Genomic DNA, 18,828 nt, shown 5'->3' on the forward strand with positions numbered 1-18,828 from the left:
AGGGAGTTCCAGAGGATGGGGGAAGCCCTGGAGAAGTCCTGGACATGGGCATGGGAGGAGGAGACCAGGGAACTAGAGAGTAGGAGTTCTTGTGAGGAGCGGAGAGTACGTTTTGGGTGGTATTTGGATACCAGATTGGTGATGTAGTTTGGGGCAGTATTATGAACAGATTTATACATCAGTGTTAGCATTTTGAATTTTATCTGTTGGGCAATCGGAAGCCAGTGGAGGGATTGGCAGAGGGGGGTGGAGGATACGGAGTGGTTAGTAAGGTGGATGAGTCTGGCCGCAGCATTCAAGATAGACTGAAGCGGGGATAGCCTGTGGTGAGGTAAGCCGATGAGGAGGGAGTTACAGTAGTGAAATAATAAGGGAGTGAATGAGTTGTTTAGTGGTTTCCGGGGTTAGGAACGGACGTATTTTGGAGATGTTGCGGAGGTGAAGTCTACATGAGTTTGTCAGCTATACACTATAATGATGTTCTATGAGTGTATTATATACAACAGAATAGACTCAGAATAGTGGCAAAAAAAAGTGATCGAATGATCATGGGTTAGAAGCAATCTTTCACTTAATCAAGAAAAAACAATTAGGTTGAGTGCAATCTAAGAGGAAAAGAAGGTAACTCAAGCTTGCTACTCAAATAGAGTTCTTTAAAGCTGAACTCCAGAAAGGTATACAAGAGAAAACACAACTACTCCTCAAGCCTTTATGCAAGGAATTATTTTGTAAAATAGATCCTACCACAAAAAAACAAAGAGCCTATGAAACAGAACCGGTCATGAGGACAATCTAAACAAAAGCCTTAAATAAACAGCAACCCTCACACAACTAACATCGGAACTCCTTAAGGATAGACAGATAGATCCCTCCTCTACAAAAAGGAAAAATCCCTGAAATATATTAAAGCTAACTGGTATACAAAATAAATACTTTTTTGGGCTTATCTAGTAAAAAAGATTTTAATCCCAAACCAGTCACCTACAACTCCTTCTTTTGGCCTCTAAATTATGCCCATCCATCTCTCCCATGGACAACCTCAATATACGGGCCACTGCCCAGCCCTCACTGCCTGGCACCAACCCATGCCACTTACTTTAATGCAGCTATTCTAAGGGTTCCTCCGGTTGCTAAGAGTTCCTTGAGCTGTGGCTAAGAGTTCCTGGAGCTGTGGCTAAGATTTCCTTGAGCTGTGGCTAAGAGTTCCTTGAGCTGTGGCTAAGAGTTCCTTGAGCTGTGGCTAAGAGTTCCTTGAGCTGTGGCTAATTGGATAGCTCTAGAGTCAACGACACTTGACAGAGTCAGCTTGAGAACACCAATGAGGTTTTTAACTGTTTGTAAGGGTAGCATACCTGCCACCACTATTCAGGGGAATTCTTTCCACCGGCCACCAATGTAAGAGACATTCCCCCCCACCCTCCACCCCAAAGAATTGGTTTTAACAGGTTTTCCTTGAGACCTATAATTGGCTTCAAGGGTTCCTTCTAGGGTAAAATAGTTGAGAAGGGTGCTCTAATGCCTTGCAAAAATGAAAGATTCCTTTGACAACCCTCAAATATCTCATCACAGACCTAAAATTCTTGGAGGAAGAAGGAGGAGGGTATATTATTGATATCGCACATACAAAGCGGCTCTACTTTTAAACTCTTTGACTACCTGCTCTCCAAGTACATTCTCCTCCCTACTGAGCACTAGCAGTACCTATCAGTCTACCGCTTTCAACTCAAGCAAAATAGGATTTTAACAGATCCTATGATCGGTCTTTTCTCAATCACTCTGTGCTTTTCTACAACACCTTGGACAGTAAACACCATTTCTTCAAAACCCACATTATGCTAAAATGGCAATCTTAAATTAAAGAAAAAAATTCCCGGACCAAAAATGAAATGAATTCCTATAAAGCTTCCCAGTGCTTCCCAATAATAACCTGTTCAAACTGCTGAAATTCTCACCTACTATCCCACCATTATGCTGGAGAATCTATGGGATCACTTTCTCACTCATAGCGGCACTTTGGATCCCCAAGATCTTTTTGGAACCACATTTTTAAAGAGATCTCTGGACAAATGGGGACAACATTCCCCGATGAATTAGCCCTACCACACCAGCATCAATGGTTTAGCTCCTGAACATGCACAGACCTCATTCTATATCTGTTATATCTAGAAGATGGAACCACTTCTCTCCTTATCTACACGAGGCACTTAAAGACCTAAACCTACAATGTTCAGTGAAAAAAAATGTTGGCTCTGAAAGAAATTAAATTCCATAAATTCTACAATAATTGCTCCAGCTGTTTGAACAATGTAAGCTGTACTAATATTACTAATATACTCAGCGCCGGTGCTAGACTATTTTGCACCCTAGGCAAGACCAGCTACTTGTGCCGTCCCCTCCCCAAAATAAATAAATAAACATTTTTAAAAACAGTAGAAAATATAAAATCAACAAAACATGAAACTGCTAAATTTCTTTTCATTTGCAAAAATGCATGCCATACGATGCCACCAGAACCAATATTAAAGACAAATCAGTTTCACGGACGGACTGTATCTGTGGCTGGCAGTGGCAAGGTGACAGTTGCAGTGAGTGGAGGATGATGGATCCACACTGACAGATCTCAGGCTGGAATTCACCAGGCAATGGGGGGAGATAAAACGCTGTGACAGCAGGCAGCCCAGCCCCCACACAGAGAGAGAACACCTGAACTGAGCGATCCTACATAGTGACAGATCCGACACAACACACCAACACTGACACAGATCAACACAGCACTGGAAGAGCAGGCTGTGAGATCGTGATGATGCCTTCACTCACTGCCACATTGCACATGGGATGGATGGCCAGGTCACACTCACGCAGACATCAGATTCAGACAATACTTTCCTCCACAGCCACTCCTCTGCTGATGAATGGGAAAAGAAGGACCAGAACTCCACAGTGATCAACAACCGCCAGCCAGCTTGCAGTAAGGGACTGAATCTGAGAGGAACACTGGAAGGAGTGGCAGCTCAGCTGCTACACTGGCCCCAGACACCCGACATCTTTCTCTGTCCTTTCTGCCGCCCCTCCTCTCAGCTGAAGGATTATTTGTGATATGGCGGGGGTACCGGTCTGTGCTGAGCCCAAGCGCCCCTAGGTGGCAGTGTACCCTAGGCGGCTGCCTGGTTTGCCTAGAGGAAGCACCATCCCTGCATATATATATATATGTACTGTGTATTTTATTTGCACTACCAAAACAGCCATATTTCACTAGCACTTGTTGCTCTTCTGTTCCTATCATTCCTTGTTTACAGAACTACACTCTTATTACTCTTTGATTTGAAGAACAACCCACCGAAGACAACGTATTCCCATCTCTAATGTGTACTTAATCAGTGTATACAGTTGCAAGAAAAAGTATGTGAACCCCTTGGGATTACATGGAGTTTTGCATGAATTGGGCATAAAATGTGCTCTGAACGTCATCTAAGTCACAATAGAAGAATACAGTCTGCTGAACATAATACTACACAAACATTAGATGTTGCCATGGTTTAATTGCACATAACATGTAACTGGACCCCCTATCTCTCCCTCAACAACTGTTCAGGTCAGACCCGCAACTACCTTCTAAATTTGGGAAGAGTATTAGTACTGCGTTATTTATTCCTGTGTATCGCTCTGCAATATTCATTTTACAATGACTCCCTCTCTTTACCTGATATCGCATTATATAATTACATCTCTTGACTACTAACCTCATAAAAAGAAAGAGATATTAAAAAACAGGGAAAAAATAACAGATGAATGTGTTTATATTCATTAAATCATCACTAAATGTATTTTAAACCAGGGTAAAGTATCTGGATTTCCCTTGATATCGGCCTTTTGCGATTTTATTACAATAGCACTCAAGGCTGGGAGAGGGAAGGACGGCACTGGGAACCCATCAGGAGAGTTGTATGTACATAGGCCGACAAGGAGCATGCCAACCTAGGGCAGACCGGTGACCCACAACCTGCTGCTGCTCCTCTAATCACAGCTAGGGGGCATGGAGGTGACCTAGCTGTATTGTATCATAGAAGCAGAGAAATGTCAGGTCAGCAGACTATAAACCTCATAAAACGTTGGGTGCTGCTCCAAGGAATGATCCTGTAATGCTCAAGTGACTCACACTGGTTGTAGGTGCCGATGCTGAGAGAGCCCATCCCAGCTCTGTATACTCATTTGGGAAAAAAAAAGAGGATGACGCACCATGGTCCAAGAAAACAGCCTGAATGTAAAGGAAAGTGAGAGCGACTTTAGCCCAACTCCTCCCAGGTTACGGCTCTCACTGAAGTGTTTTGCCCGGCCCACAGGGCTTAGTCATATGGGTCAGCAGGCTGACTGTGCTGTATGAAGGACTGTAAATAAATCATGTTTCCTGCCCTGATAGAAAGGACTGTGATGTGTGGCAGAGATGTGCAAATCTCAGGACTGGATGGACAAAAATACAAATCCTTTGGCAGGTAAAACAGCTCCTATGTATGTATTTTATAGCGGCTTGCCAATATACCGTTCTTATACAAATGTGTTGTATGTTGATCTATTTCTGTATATCTATAGTGCAGCCTTTCTCAACCAGGGGGCCCAGGCACCCTGGGGTCCCCAGAGCTTACTTCAGGGGTGCCTTGGCAAAATGTCTAAAAATTGCCCAAAACTTGTATACAAGCCAGCGGGTGGAACAAGTCTGTCTTTTAGTTACACAAGGCCACAGATTTTCATTGTGCACCATTACGACCTTCTAGCCGCCGGTGTCCTGACAACCAATGACATCAGTTGATAAGCAGGATGTCGGTTGCCTGCACAGCATCCTAGTTTGTCCCTCCCCGTCAGTGCTGGGGTCACATTAGCTGAGTGATGGAGAAAATTGAGGGAGAAGAGAAACACTGGAATACTAGTCAGTACCAGTGTGCGAAAGTGTATTTGCTTTGGAAGAATAATTCACCTCTAATGTTGGGTGTCCTACATGTGTGGATGTTGCTGCCTTATATAAAAACTATTAGAATCGTTTTTTACATTTTAGAATGGGTTGCCTCAAGACTGTACATAATTTTCAAGGGTGCCTCAAGACTGTCCTTAATTTTCAAGGGTACCTCCAGACTGTCCATAATGTTCAAGGGTGCCTCAAGACTGTCCTTAATTTTCAAGGGTACCTCCAGACTGTCCATAATGTTCAAGGGTGCCTCAAGACTGTCCTTAATTTTCAAGGGTACCTCCAGACTGTCCATATTTGTTCAAGGGTGCCTCAAGACTATCCTTAATTTTTAAGGGTGCCTCAAGACTGTCCTTAATTTTCAAGGGTAGCTCAAGACTGTCCATAATGTTCAAGGGTGCCTCAAGACTGTCCTTAATTTTCAAGGGTACCTCAAGACTGTCCTTAATTTTCAAGGGTACCTCAAGACTGTCCTTAATTTTTAAGGGTACCTCAAGACTGTCCTTAATTTTCAAGGGTGCCTTGATAGAAAAAAGGATGAGAAACACTGCTATAGTGTAACCGTGGCGAATGCAAATGGTACAATAAGTCTTCTCTGAGGTCACATGACCACTAAGACTGCCCTTCCCCTAAAATTATTTACCCCACATTGTATTTCTTTCCTTCTATTTTCCCTTCTTATATGTAAGAATATACAGTATTAGGTCAGCTACATACAATTCCGGTACAACAATATGACAAAGAAAGGAAGTGGAACCCTTCTAAGAGTCCGAAATAGTTTGATTCAAGTTACCCGATACAAAGATAAAGCCACTTGCTCCCGACTCACGCATTTCACTCCACATGAAGCTTAGTAGTAGAGTATGACTAGAGTAGGGTTCTCCACAAGGGTTCCATGAAACCCTATGGTTCCTCCAGAGGTTGCTAGGGGTTCCTTGAGCAATGAGCAATTTCTGACTCTCAGATAAGTTCCCAGTGACCTTTTTAGCTATCTGTGTTGACCATAAATGTAGGGACCACACTAATGTATCATGAGTTTTTCAAGGGTTCCTCTGTGTTAAAAAGGATGAGAAAGGCTGGACTTGAGTATGACCTTCTATGACAAAGCGCTGGATGGTGTGAAATGCGTAAGAGAGGAGCAGGTGGATTTATTTTCTATTAAGTAACTTAAATAAACCTATTTCAGACTCCTACAAGTTGAGCAACTCCACTTCTATCCTCTGCATCATAATTTTCAGCTGGTCGATGGACTGTTTGGAGGTTTGCATCCTCCTCTTGGTGCCGCAGGGGTGTAGAGTGGAGTATTTGGGGCTGTTTGCAGTAAGTCCATCCTTTATAACAATAACTGGAAGTGTGTGTAAAGTAATCATTTTGGTGTTTTTAGTATTCTTTTGCACATATTTGTTTTAGATATACAGAGGTGTATTTTATTTATTTGAATCTGCATTTAAGACCGTTGCAAGATGGTACAAGGCCCTATCCTGGCTGGCACACGTTTACCTGTCTTCCTCCAACACATGTTCTCGAGGATATTCTGTCCCAGAAGACGTTCTCCATGGGTGGTGGACATGTCCTATGCTTACCCGGTTTTGGACCAGGGTCTTGAAACTCTTGCAGTCGCTATTGACCTGTTGGTTTGTTTTACTCTATCTGAAACCATCCAATCTTTCTAAATCCCAGTTTCGATTGGCAACTTTTTTGGCGAAAAAAACTATAGCCCAAATCTGGAAACAGCAATTGAGAAGTGTGCCGACAGATCGATGTCTCCATTAAAGTGTTACTAAACCCACAACAGTACAATCAGTCTGTGTATGCAGCAAAGCATTCTTGTTATACTCACTGTGGAACCTAAGGGGTTAATCCTCTGCATTGTGTAAAAAAGCGGTTTGGTTCTGTCTTCTCTGCCCCTCCTCTTGTTGAAATGACCATCTGATACAGACTGAACCCATGGTCACATGCACATGCTCTGTTTGGTGTGTATTGCTAGAGAGGTTTTTTTTTTTTTTCTTGGGAGGGTGCATATGATCAGCACAGGGCCAATCAGCACTGTCCAGACAGAGGGTCAGAGGGTTCATATCCTGCTAGAGCAGAAAAAAAACTCCTCCTACAAGCTTTAACCAATGCTCTGCTGGACACTGATAGAAGGCACAAGGCTGCTATATACTGCTGATGAGAAAAAGGTATTTAGCAGTTTATATTTACTAAAATAATTGCATTTCCATGTTCTGTGGGAGACCAGATATAGTGAATGCAGGGTCCGGGAGAGCAGATATACTGAATGATGGGGTTCTGGGTTTAGTATCACTTTAAAGAGAATGTACAATGTCTTCTCTGTTCCTCCTCTTGTTCAAATGTCCATGTCTTATCTCCTGATAAGACAGACTGAACCCTTGGCCCTTCTGCACATGCTCAGTTTAGTGTGTATTGATAGGTTTTGTTTTTCTTGGGAGAGTGCATGTGATCTACACAGGGCCAATCAGCATTGTCCAGACAGAGGTCAGGGGTTCTGTATCCTCCTAGAGCAAAAAGAAAACCCCTCCTACAAGCTTTAACCAGTGCTCTACTGAACACTGATAGAAGTCACAAGACTGCTATATACTGCTGATGAGAAAAGGTATTTAGCGGTTTATATTTACTAAAATAATTGCATTTCCATGTTGTGTGTGCTGTAGGAGAGTGGATATAGTGAATGCGGGGTCCGGGGAGACCAGATATAGTGAATGCGGGGTCCGGGGAGAGCGGATATAGTGAATGCGGGGTCCGGGGAGAGCAGATATAGTGAATGTGGGGTCCAGGGAGAGCGGATATAGTGAATGCGGGGTCCGGGGAGAGCAGATATAGTGAATGTGGGGTCCGGGGAGAGCGGATATAGTGAATGCGGGGTCCGGGGAGAGCGGATATAGTGAATGCGGGATCCGGGGAGAGTGGATAAAGAGAATGAGGGGTCCGGGCAGAGCGGATACAATGAATGCGGGATCCGGGGAGAGCGGATATAGTGAATGCAGGGTCTGGGGAGAGCGGATATAGTGAATGCAGGGTCCAGGGAGACCAGATATAGTGAATGCGGGGTCCGGGGAGAGCAGATATAGTGAATGTGGGGTCCGGGGAGAGCGGATATAGTGAATGCGAGGTCCGGGGAGAGCGGATATAGTGAATGCGGGATCCGGGGAGAGTGGATAAAGAGAATGAGGGGTCCGGGCAGAGCGGATACAATGAATGCGGGATCCGGGGAGAGCGGATATAGTGAATGCAGGGTCTGGGGAGAGCGGATATAGTGAATGCAGGGTCCAGGGAGACCAGATATAGTGAATGCAGGGTCCGGGGAGAGCGGATAAAGTAAATGCGGGGTCCGGGGAGACCAGATATAGCGAATGCAGGGTCCGGGGAGACCAGATATAGCGAATGCAGGGTCCGGGGAGACCAGATATAGCGAATGCGGGGTCCAGGGAGACCAGATATAGCGAATGCAGGGTCCGGGGAGACCAGATATAGCGAATGCGGGGTCCAGGGAGACCAGATATAGCGAATGCGGGGTCCTGGGTTTAGTATCATTTTAATAAAAAGCTCACTAGCATATTCCTAGAAAACCATAAGAAATGTCATGCAGTATGGACACCATGGATATGGTTTGCCCACCCTGCTATGCCAGTGGCTAGTTATGCTTTGGCACCCCCTTGTCCTGGCCTGGATACCTCAATGTCCCCTTCCCCTCTTCTTTTCTCGGCTTCCCCTTTATCTTCCACAATCATTTTTTTATGCCTCCTGGAGGTAGAGGCTTTCTTTTCTTTTTTCTTTCCTTTTTGTTTTCTGTCTGATGTTACAGTTGGAATCAACAATATTACAGTATGGTCCACAAACTGTTCAATTTTTTTGGTGTTACGCATATGGACCATCTTCCTGTTGTCAGTTTGCTACTAGAATTTTCCTTGAATTTGTGAATAGCCTTGAATAGATTAGTAGCCTTCTGCTTCAGCCTGTAATATTCCAATAAACGCTTACTGAAAGTGAAATAAAAATAGAAATTACATTGATTTCAACTTAAATATGACCCACAAAGTTGTTGCACGGTGGCTCCTGTCCAGATTCTGCTCCGGGGCTTTTAGTTCCACCTTCGGAGTTGTCTCCATACTCTTAATTCCTTCAGCTCGCAAACAGTTAAACACAAAACGCAATCAGGTTCCATTCCATTAAGCAGTCTCTGAAAGAAATTCGCTAATGCAGTTTTATGTGGACAATGGCTTTTAAATGCTTACAGATTTCCAGAAGAAGAAAAAAAAATCTGAAGACAATGAAATGAAAATGTTAATTTTAGTTGCTTGTAAAAGATTCTATTGTCATTCCTCAGCACGCTGTCTGCGTACAAGTGATGAAGGCACACGTCTCTTTTCCCCTTGCTGTACTAATTTAATTTAATTGGCTATCTGCTTTGGTTTACTGAACAACTGGGTGTTAATGATCGTGCACCACTAATAGGAAGACTGGCGGAAATTAAAACAGCCTCTTCTGATAATAGTATGTTTATTTCCCGAACGCCAAAAACACCCCCATGCCTTTATTTGTTTTTGTAATGGTCAGGTCCGTGTGCTTATTACATTTCGGCTTTTTTTGGAGCTTTTCGTTAGTGGAGACCTTCCTATCTTCGACCGAACCATGTTTTGTGGTCGAGCTTCATCCGCAGTGATGAGGAACCGGAGTTATATCGAATGTACATCTTCGAAGTTCTAAGGAAAGGTTTCGACAGAATCCATACTGGTGTGTTTTCTTTTTAAACTTGAGCAAACTCAGACATCAATAAAGTATATACAGTATATATATATATATCATATCATATGTGTGTCATATCACGCCTCGAATATTATAACTCCCTCCTCATTGGTCTACCTCATCGCAGGCTATCCCCATTCCAGTCTATCATGAACGCCGCTGGCAGACTCATCCACCTTACTAACCGTTCTGTATCTGCCAATCCCTCCACTGGCCTCCACTCAGTGTCCTCTACCCCTCTCTGCCAATCCCTCCACTGGCGTCCACTCAGTGTCCTCCATCCCTCTCTGCCAATCCCTCCACTGGCCTCCACTCAGTGTCCTCCATCCTTCTCTGCCAATCCCTCCACTGACCTCCATTCAGTGTCCTCCATCCCTCTCTGCCAATCCCTCCACTGGTCTCCACTCAGTGTCCTCCACCCCTCTCTGCCAATCCCTCCACTGGCCTCCACTCAGTGTCCTCTACCCCTCTCTGCCAATCCCTCCACTGACCTCCATTCAGTGTCCTCCATCCCTCTCTGCCAATCCCTCCACTGGTCTCCACTCAGTGTCCTCCATCCCTCTCTGCCAATCCCTCCACTGACCTCCATTCAGTGTCCTCCATCCCTCTCTGCCAATCCCTCCACTGGTCTCCACTCAGTGTCCTCCATCCCTCTCTGCCAATCCCTCCACTGACCTCCATTCAGTGTCCTCCACCCCTCTCTGCCAATCCCTCCACTGGCCTCCACTCAGTGTCCTCCACCCCTCTCTGCCAATTCCTCCACTGGCTCCCAGTTGCCCAACGGATAAAATTGAAAACTCTAACAATGACATATAAAGCCGTCCACAACACTGCCCCAACTTACATATCCGATCTTATCTCTAAATATCACCCAAACCGTACTCTCCGCTCCTCACAAGACCTCCTACTCTCTAGTTCCCTGGTCTCCTCCTTCCATGCTCGTCTCCAAGACTTCTCCAGGGCGTCACCCATCCTCTGGAACTTCCTACCCCAATCTATCAGACTATCACCCACTCTACTTACCTTTAGGGGGTCATTGAAAACCTATCTCTTCAGGGAAGCCTATCCCGCCCTCTGCTAATACTGGAATCCTCTACGCTTCCAACCACTCCATCCCCCACAGTTTTACCTATTGTACCATTCACCCCTCCCTCCTAGATTGTAAGCTCCAAGGAGCAGGGCCCTCAACTCCCTCTTGTATTGAACTGTATTGTTACTGTATTGTCTCCCACTACAATGTAAAGCGGTGAGCAAACCGTTAAATAAATCCTGTATAATAATAATTATATATATATATATATATAAAAATATTCCAGTGGCGCTGTAAACAGCTATTAGCCCTCATGCACACTTGGTGTTTTTACAGCGGCTGTTTTTGGCTTTTGACGTTTTTTCTACAGCCAGTACCCCCCCCCCCAGCATGTTATCTTATGTGTCCATGCACACATAGACTAGAATCAACGTTTTTTGTCAGGGACGTTTTTTTGGCTGGAAAAAAATCCCAGGGCTAATGGGTTTGTAGAGGAGTTTTTTAGCTGTAAAATGCGGTAATCCACCACAAACCAGTGTTTTTGCACTTTTTTTGACCAAAAAAAAGCTAATAAATGCAAACATGGAAAAATGCAGCTAAACGCTAATGCAAAAACGCTAAAAAAAGGTGAAAAAAACTCTCGTTTAAAGTGACATTACACAGCTAACGTTACCAGCGTTATCAAAACGTCCCGTGTGCATGAGGACTGAAGTGAAACACATTTTCCAATGATAAAAAAAAAATATAGCGAAACTCAAACAATCACATGATTAAACATCAAGCAATTGATGTGAAAATAAAGTCCATCATAACAAGTAGATGTCACTTTCAGTATTACAATCTTCTAAAATTCCCAACCCAAAATCACCACGTGCTCATAATAAACGCCTTCCCTTTTGGGTATGCACTCCACAGACCCACATGCCTTCCATTCTCATAGTCGGCATGTATCGCTTGTGAAAGTATGATGCCAGCGTGTAAACTTCAGAATCGCCATAAATCTCCTTACTCCTCTCCACCAGATATAATGGTCATGTAAAATGAGAGATAAACTCCAATGGTACAGTAACCAATAACAAATTGTTTATTATACAAGTAGAAAGCCACTCAAAAAATGAGCTAATAAAAACGCCTATTAAATCCCATACAGCAGGATACACATGTGCTCTCACCACCGCCGGATCCCACAAAATGGCACTCCCGTGTCACTTCTGATTTCAGTTCACAACGTCACTTCCGGTCGCTGCATAGCCTCACCCTGGCGCGTTTCGTCACTTACAACTTAGTCATAGGGATGGCTGTATGCAGTGGTGTATTTAGGTTTTGAGCTACCCTAGGCAACACAATAATCATCTTCCCCCATGGACACCGACAAACACAACCCCCCCTTCCCCCTCCCACGGAGAGAGCCTGGCATTGACCAACAACACCCCTGCCCCCCACTCGGGAGAGCCTTCCACTAACAACCCCCCCCCCCCGGCGATACAGAGACACTCATCTTCACAGCTCCGGACATCTTCGAGAACGAGAGTCAGGCTCTACGTATACCATCAAGCAGCCTGAAGCCTCTCTTGGATCCCACCTGGTTCCCATGGTGTACGTGTCCTTTCTTTCATCCTTTCTTCTGGGGGGAGGTGCTGCCGCCCTAGGCAAGTACCTTGTTTGCCTTGTGGTAAATACGCCCCAGGCTGTACGTACCCTCCTCATCGCTGCCATTGGTCAATCGCTAACACTGGGCAAAACCATTCAAGGTCCACCCATTTAAACAGATATTCCACCACATCATTGGTAGGTTAGTATGCTAAAGAATAAACTCAGACATCACCTAGCAGATATTTGTGGTTTAGGGAGACATTATCAACAAAACATTCTGCAAAGAATTCTATTTTTCTTTAGATGAGGTTCAGCTCTATTTGTCAAGAAGTGATTTAAATATGTCCAAAGCTAGGTGGAATCGCCCTCTCTTTACAAAACTATATCTTCGTGGACACCATTCCTAAGTGAAATACAAAGTCCCTCTGAAATGCGGGAACACGCAAATGAGAATTAATGTGCCACGAGAAATCACACAATTGTATAAAATTGTTCCAATCTTTATTACAAAGTTAAACCAACCAGCAGGACAAAGATTGAAGCATGAGAAGTAGTGGCGCCGCTCAGAAGTTGAATGTGAAAGGAATCGCCTCACCGTGTCAGGGTCATGTCCACGGCAGGAGTTCTGGAAGATCTGGCATTTCTGCCAATACTCTACATGGCCGCAGGAGGACACATCAACCTCAGTCTGGTGCCAGACGGCCTTTATAAGGAGGCTCATCACTTCCTCTGGTTGCTAGATGAGCTCTAGCTCCCCGTGCCTGTTTCCTGTGACTTCCTGATACCGACTCGGCTTGTACTTGGACCTGTCTGCTCTACTGAACCCCTGATCTGATCTCGGCTTGGCTAAAGGATACTCTCTCTCGCTCCTCCGTGTATGACCTCGGCTATCCCATCTGACCACGTCTGCTCTGATTCCCACCCGGTACCTGACCTTGGCTTGAACCGGTTATCCAGTAAATCTCTAATCCCAGAAGGGCTTGCATACCATGCACAGGCGCCACCTGTCTGCAGACCTGTCTCCGTGCACCAACTGTGCTTCTGAGTGGACCACCAACCAGCACTCCTACAGGCGACCTGTGCCACTTTTGGCCTGACTCCCGCTGTTCCACTTTCAGGAGAGTCTGGAACTTAGCCGCAAGGGAAGCCCTCTCTCCATTGGCCTCCACCACCAGGTACGTGATACACCGGCAGATATAGGGGAGCGGTGCCCCAGTGTCAGTCCAGCCACTTACATGTAAGGAGAAGAAAAGACACCGCTCTTAACTCCTGTGCAGTCCCATGTGCAGAGGATGGCCTCAGCCGTGCCAAATGTGGCAGTGGAGGGGGGAGGAGGAGGCAAACAAGCAGAGCTTCTGCTCTTGCGTGGAACTCCGCTTTAAGAAATCACACTAAACACGGTTGCTTCCTTCTCTACATTTTCCCAACTGGTGCCAACTGGCAGTTGCTTGCCAGCAAGTTGAGCAGCTGACGCTCACAGAGTCCACAACAAGCAAAACTTCTCTGGTATCAAGCAGCCAAGAAGCGGTAATGTAGACAGCCATGGTCCTCCGCACCAGGGCATTATGGGAAATTAGCGGCGTAGCCCTAAATTGATTGGCTGGATGAGTCTTGAGCATGTGATCAGAAGACATTGGCAGGATTAGATGCAAACTGGCAGTTGCTTGCCAGCGTGTCAAGCGGCTGACGCTCACAGCGTCCACAACAAGCAAAACTTCTTTCTCATTAGCTAAAACTTTTCTGGTATCAAGCAGCCAAGAAGCGGTAATGCAGGCAGCCATGGTCCTCTGCACCAGAGCATTATGGGAAATTAGCGGCGTATTCATAAATTGATTGGCTGGATGAGTCTTGAGCATGTAATAAGAAGACATTGGCAGGATTAGGTGTGGAATCATGATCTGCGCTGGTGGAACGGGGCTTCGCCTACCAAAAAGCACCGGCGTTTCCCATCTGCGGGATCTGCGTCCCTCCTCTTCATACTTAGTTTTATTTCTAGTCAGCTTCTATTAGTCATAACAGCAACATAATGGTACCTGTCAATATAGATTTAATCGACTCTGTTTATCCTGCAGTGTCTTGTCAAAGTAAATAATCCCAGCTAGGCATTAATGCTCCAAACTGTAATTGTGGTGGGGGGGGAGATGAGTCACTCACGCTAAGGTAACGGCACAGTCACTGGATCAGATGGCAGTCATGTCTGCTCGGTGTATTAGAGAGCGGAGAAGAGCCGGCACCGCCAGGATGAAATGCCTGATTCCCTATAATGGAGACAAAGTGATCGCTGTCTGCCCAGCACCGCGCCGGCCCGGTAACTATGGAAATAAAAAGGACAACCCCGGGAGCGCAAAATGCCTCGATTAGGTTTGTAAGTACATTGCTTAACCTATACGAACTGTGAATGGAATCACACAAAATCCTTGGGAATAATAAAAGGCCGACTCTGGCCAAAACTTGTTTCCTTTTTGGATAGTGGGAAAAGGCTTTTGCTTTCCATATTTTTAATGATTTTTCCGGTATAAAAGAGGTATCAAATACCGCAGGGTCGTAGTATCCATAAGCATTAAAGTGGTTGTAAACCTCTGAAATGGAAAAATGAGCAAAGTATATCCTTCTATAGTGTGTGATTGCCATGATCCAAAGCATTGGTGTGTTTTCTGACTGCTCTGTCATTCCTGTTATCTTAGTCACTTCTGACAGTCTATATCACAGGTGTCAAACACAAGGCCCGCAGGCCAAATCCGGCCCTCCAGGCCATTTCATGAGGCCCTCGCACCTCTCCTGCAGGTACCCCCTTGTCTCTGCCCCCACCTTGTCTCAGCAGTCAGCAACAGAGAGGAGAATAGAACTCCTCTGCCAAATCCTGCACCTCTCAGTGCAGCTGCAGCACCCCCTCACCTTTGCCTCCCCTGGTCTCAGCATTCAGCAGACTCTAGTAACTGCCTCCACTCCTCCTCTGGTCCTCCTCCAGACCCTGCACTCTCTGATTTCCAGCTCTGCCCCCAATGGGGGTGTACGGTGATGTTAGGGAGGGTGTGGGATTCTTGACATCTGATGTAAAGGGGGGGGTGGGGTGCTCTGGACATCTAGTCTTACAGATACAACCGGCCCTTTGAGGGCAAACATAATGCTGATATGGCCTGCGATAAAATGGAGTTTGACACCCCTGGTCTATATGAACACCACATAGTCCTGGGAGACGGCCCAACCTTTCCTCCAGCACACAGCAGGTGACTGATAGACTCAGCTGTGCATGTTTTTCATATGAGACTGTGTAGAGGGGGAGTGTGACTATTCCCTCCCCTCAGGTCCCAGATTACACTCAGCTCCCTGCTCCATGCTGTGCAATCTGGGACATCATATCCCCTCTGCCTGCCTGCTGGACCTTGTGTCTTGTTGCTGTGCTCAGTCTTGCCATAGTGTATGACCTGTGACATGAAACTGACTTCCACAACATCACCTTAGTAGCAGAGTTTGGCTTTTCCTCACTTATTTTTAAGCCTCCTACACAGCTGTTTCTGTTTCAGTTAATGACTGTTTCAACCTACATATGAAATTGATGATCATTAGCACGTGCTAATCGCACACCTGACTCTGACCCGAATCCCTGAATTTGGACAAGTGTAGAAAGTCTGCAAGTGTAAGACTTGATGTTGGTTTGAAGCCAAAGCCAAAGGGTAGTCATACCAAATATTGACTTGGTTTAGATTTTGCTTCTGTTCGCTCACTTTGTCATTTTGTAAATTGATAAAAATAAACGCTTATATATTTTTGAAAGCATTCTTACTGTCAACATGTCTTCACACATGCCTAAAACTTTTGCACAGAACTCTAGCTGGGTAAGAAAATGAACATAAAACCCTATAGGGCCTTCTGGATGGGCCGTACATCTTATTTTGTTCTTAGGATCGTAACCTTATATCCACTATTAACTATCCAATATAAAATAGAAAGTAAAAAAAAAAAAGAAAGGGGAGAGAGAGGAGAAAAATCAATTGCTGTCCCCTATTGGGCGGATTTGCCCTCACTTCCTGTTGAAGCGCCACAGTTTGAGAGGGTGTCGCCAAGACAGGGCATTAGGAAAAGCCTAGGCAGCATGGACACAGGCAGGAATGAAAACTAGACAGGGACCTCAAAAACTAAAAGCTTTTGGCTGGATTTAAAGTAGAACTATAACAAAGCCGGGCAGGGCGACACGCGTCGGGGGTTGCCTGGGCGGAGCCTGGCTGAAGCTGCTTTCACTTTTTACACCTGGGCTACTTGCTCGGCAGTTCAGTGTCTTATCTTTCTTTATTCCATGTTTATAACTCCTGTCAGTTTTGTTTTTGCCATCTGTATCACATTGAGGAGATTTCCCTTCACTTCCTGTCCAATAGCCAAAACAGGAAGTGAGAAGAAAAACCTGATCATGCCTCCAAATTTTACAATAAATTAGAAGTATTTGAATCGAGTTTGAATCGAAAATATCGAATTGACATTACATTTACATTACATTGAGTTTATATAGCGCCAAAGGGTTTGCTCAGCGCTGTACAATAGAGGGGGGGGGACAATACATGAAACATTACAGCAACTACGAACAGCACACGAGGGGTAAGAGGGCCCTACTCTTTCGAGCTTACAATCTAGGAGGGAGGGGGTAGTGGTACAGGAGGAAGTGGCTGTGGGGGATGGAGTGGTAGGAGGAATGAAGGAGAGCAGCAGTTAGGTGAGGGTGGGGTAGGCTTCCCTGAAGAGATGGGTTTTCAGGGAGCGCCTGAAGGTGAGGAGGGAAGGTGACAGTCTGATGGATTGGGGTAGTGAGTTCCAGAGGATGGGGGAGGACCTGGAGAAGTCTTGCAGTCGTGCGTGGGAGGAGGAGACCAGGGAGCAAGATAGAAGGAGGTCCTGTGAAGAGCGAAGGGTACGGGTAGGGTGGTACTTGGGAATCAGGTCGGTGAGGTAGTTAGGGGCAGTGTTGTGAATGGCTTTGTAGGTCAGAGTGAGTAGTTTGAATTTGATGCGTTGGGCGATAGGGAGCCAGTGGAGGGAGAGGCAGAGGGGGGTGGCAGAGGTGGAGCGGGTGGTGAGGTGGATGAGTCTAGCCGCTGAGTTGAGGATGGTCTGAAGCGGGGAGAGCCTGCACTGGGGTAGGCCGGTGAGGAGGGAGTTGCAGTAGTCCAGGCGTGAGATAATCAGGGAGTGTACAAGTAGTTTAGTGGTGTCTGGGGTAAGGAAGGAGCGTATTTTGGCGATATTGCGGAGGTGGAGCCTGCATGTGTTTGTCAGTGATTTGACATGAGGTTGGAAGGAGAGGTTAGAGTCCAGAATGACTCCAAGGACTTTGGCTTGCGGGGCGGGATTGATGGTGGTGATGTTAGTAGTGATGGATAGGATGGGGGGGGGGGCGCGGGCAGGAGGGAAGACGAGAAGCTCGGTTTTGGAGAGGTTGAGTTTGAGGAAATGGAGCGACATCCAGTCAGAGATGTCGTTTAGGAGGTGAGTGATGCGGGCGGAGAATGTGGGGGTGAGGTGAGGGGTGGAGAGGTAAATTTGAGTGTCATCAGCATAGAGATGGCAGTTGAAGCCGTGGGAGTGTATGAGTTTGCCAAGGGAGGAGGTGTAGATGGAGAAGAGAAGGGGTCCAAGGACAGAGCCCTGGGGGACCCCAACAGAGAGGGGGAGGGAAGGGGAGGTGGCACCATTGTAGGAAACGCTGAAGGAGTTGACCGATTTCATTGTTAAGAATAGCTGTTTCTATTCTATTCAGAATTCGAATTTTGGGAAGACAGATATTTTCTTTCTTTTCTATTTTATTGTATTCTATTCTAATCTATTCTTTTCTATTCTATTAATTTATTTTCTATTTTATTCTTTTATTTTAATTTCTATTATATTATTTTATTTTCTATTTTATTCGTTTATTTTAATTTCTGTTCTATTAATTTATTTTCTATATTATTCTTTTATTGTAATTTATCTTCTATTATTTTATTTTCTATTCTTATATTTTCTATTCTTTTTTATTTTATTCTATTCTGTTCTTTTTGAAATTTGAATTTTGGAAGATGGTTTTATTCTCATACACACTATTGCTGATTTCCTTCATTGAAGGAAATCAGCCATAGTCAGCAATGCGTTTACATTTCAAATTTGTTTTGGAATTTGATTTAATTTGCAAATTTCTTTCAAATTTGATTTGAATTTGAACAATTCGTTATTTCTGATGAAAATAAAAAACCCTGCCACATACCTGGTCATGCTTCAATATGAGATTCTGTAAATTCAGCAAAAACCCTCTGCCAAATCTGAAATTATTTCAAGGAATTTGTCATTTAACAATAGTCATGCTACATACTGTATATCGACCAAACAGAGAGAAGAAAAAAAATCGTGTCTCTCCAGTTGTGTATGCCCCGTTAACCAAGTCACAAAAAAATAATTTTGTAGAAAATTGAAAACAGCATCATGGGAACTAATTGCCTTCCTGGATAAGACCAGCCATAAC

This window comes from Staurois parvus, unplaced genomic scaffold (genome assembly GCF_062004578.1).
Source record: "Staurois parvus isolate SC_StPar_1 unplaced genomic scaffold, SC_StPar_1.0 ptg000319l, whole genome shotgun sequence".
NCBI lineage: Eukaryota > Metazoa > Chordata > Amphibia > Anura > Ranidae > Staurois > Staurois parvus.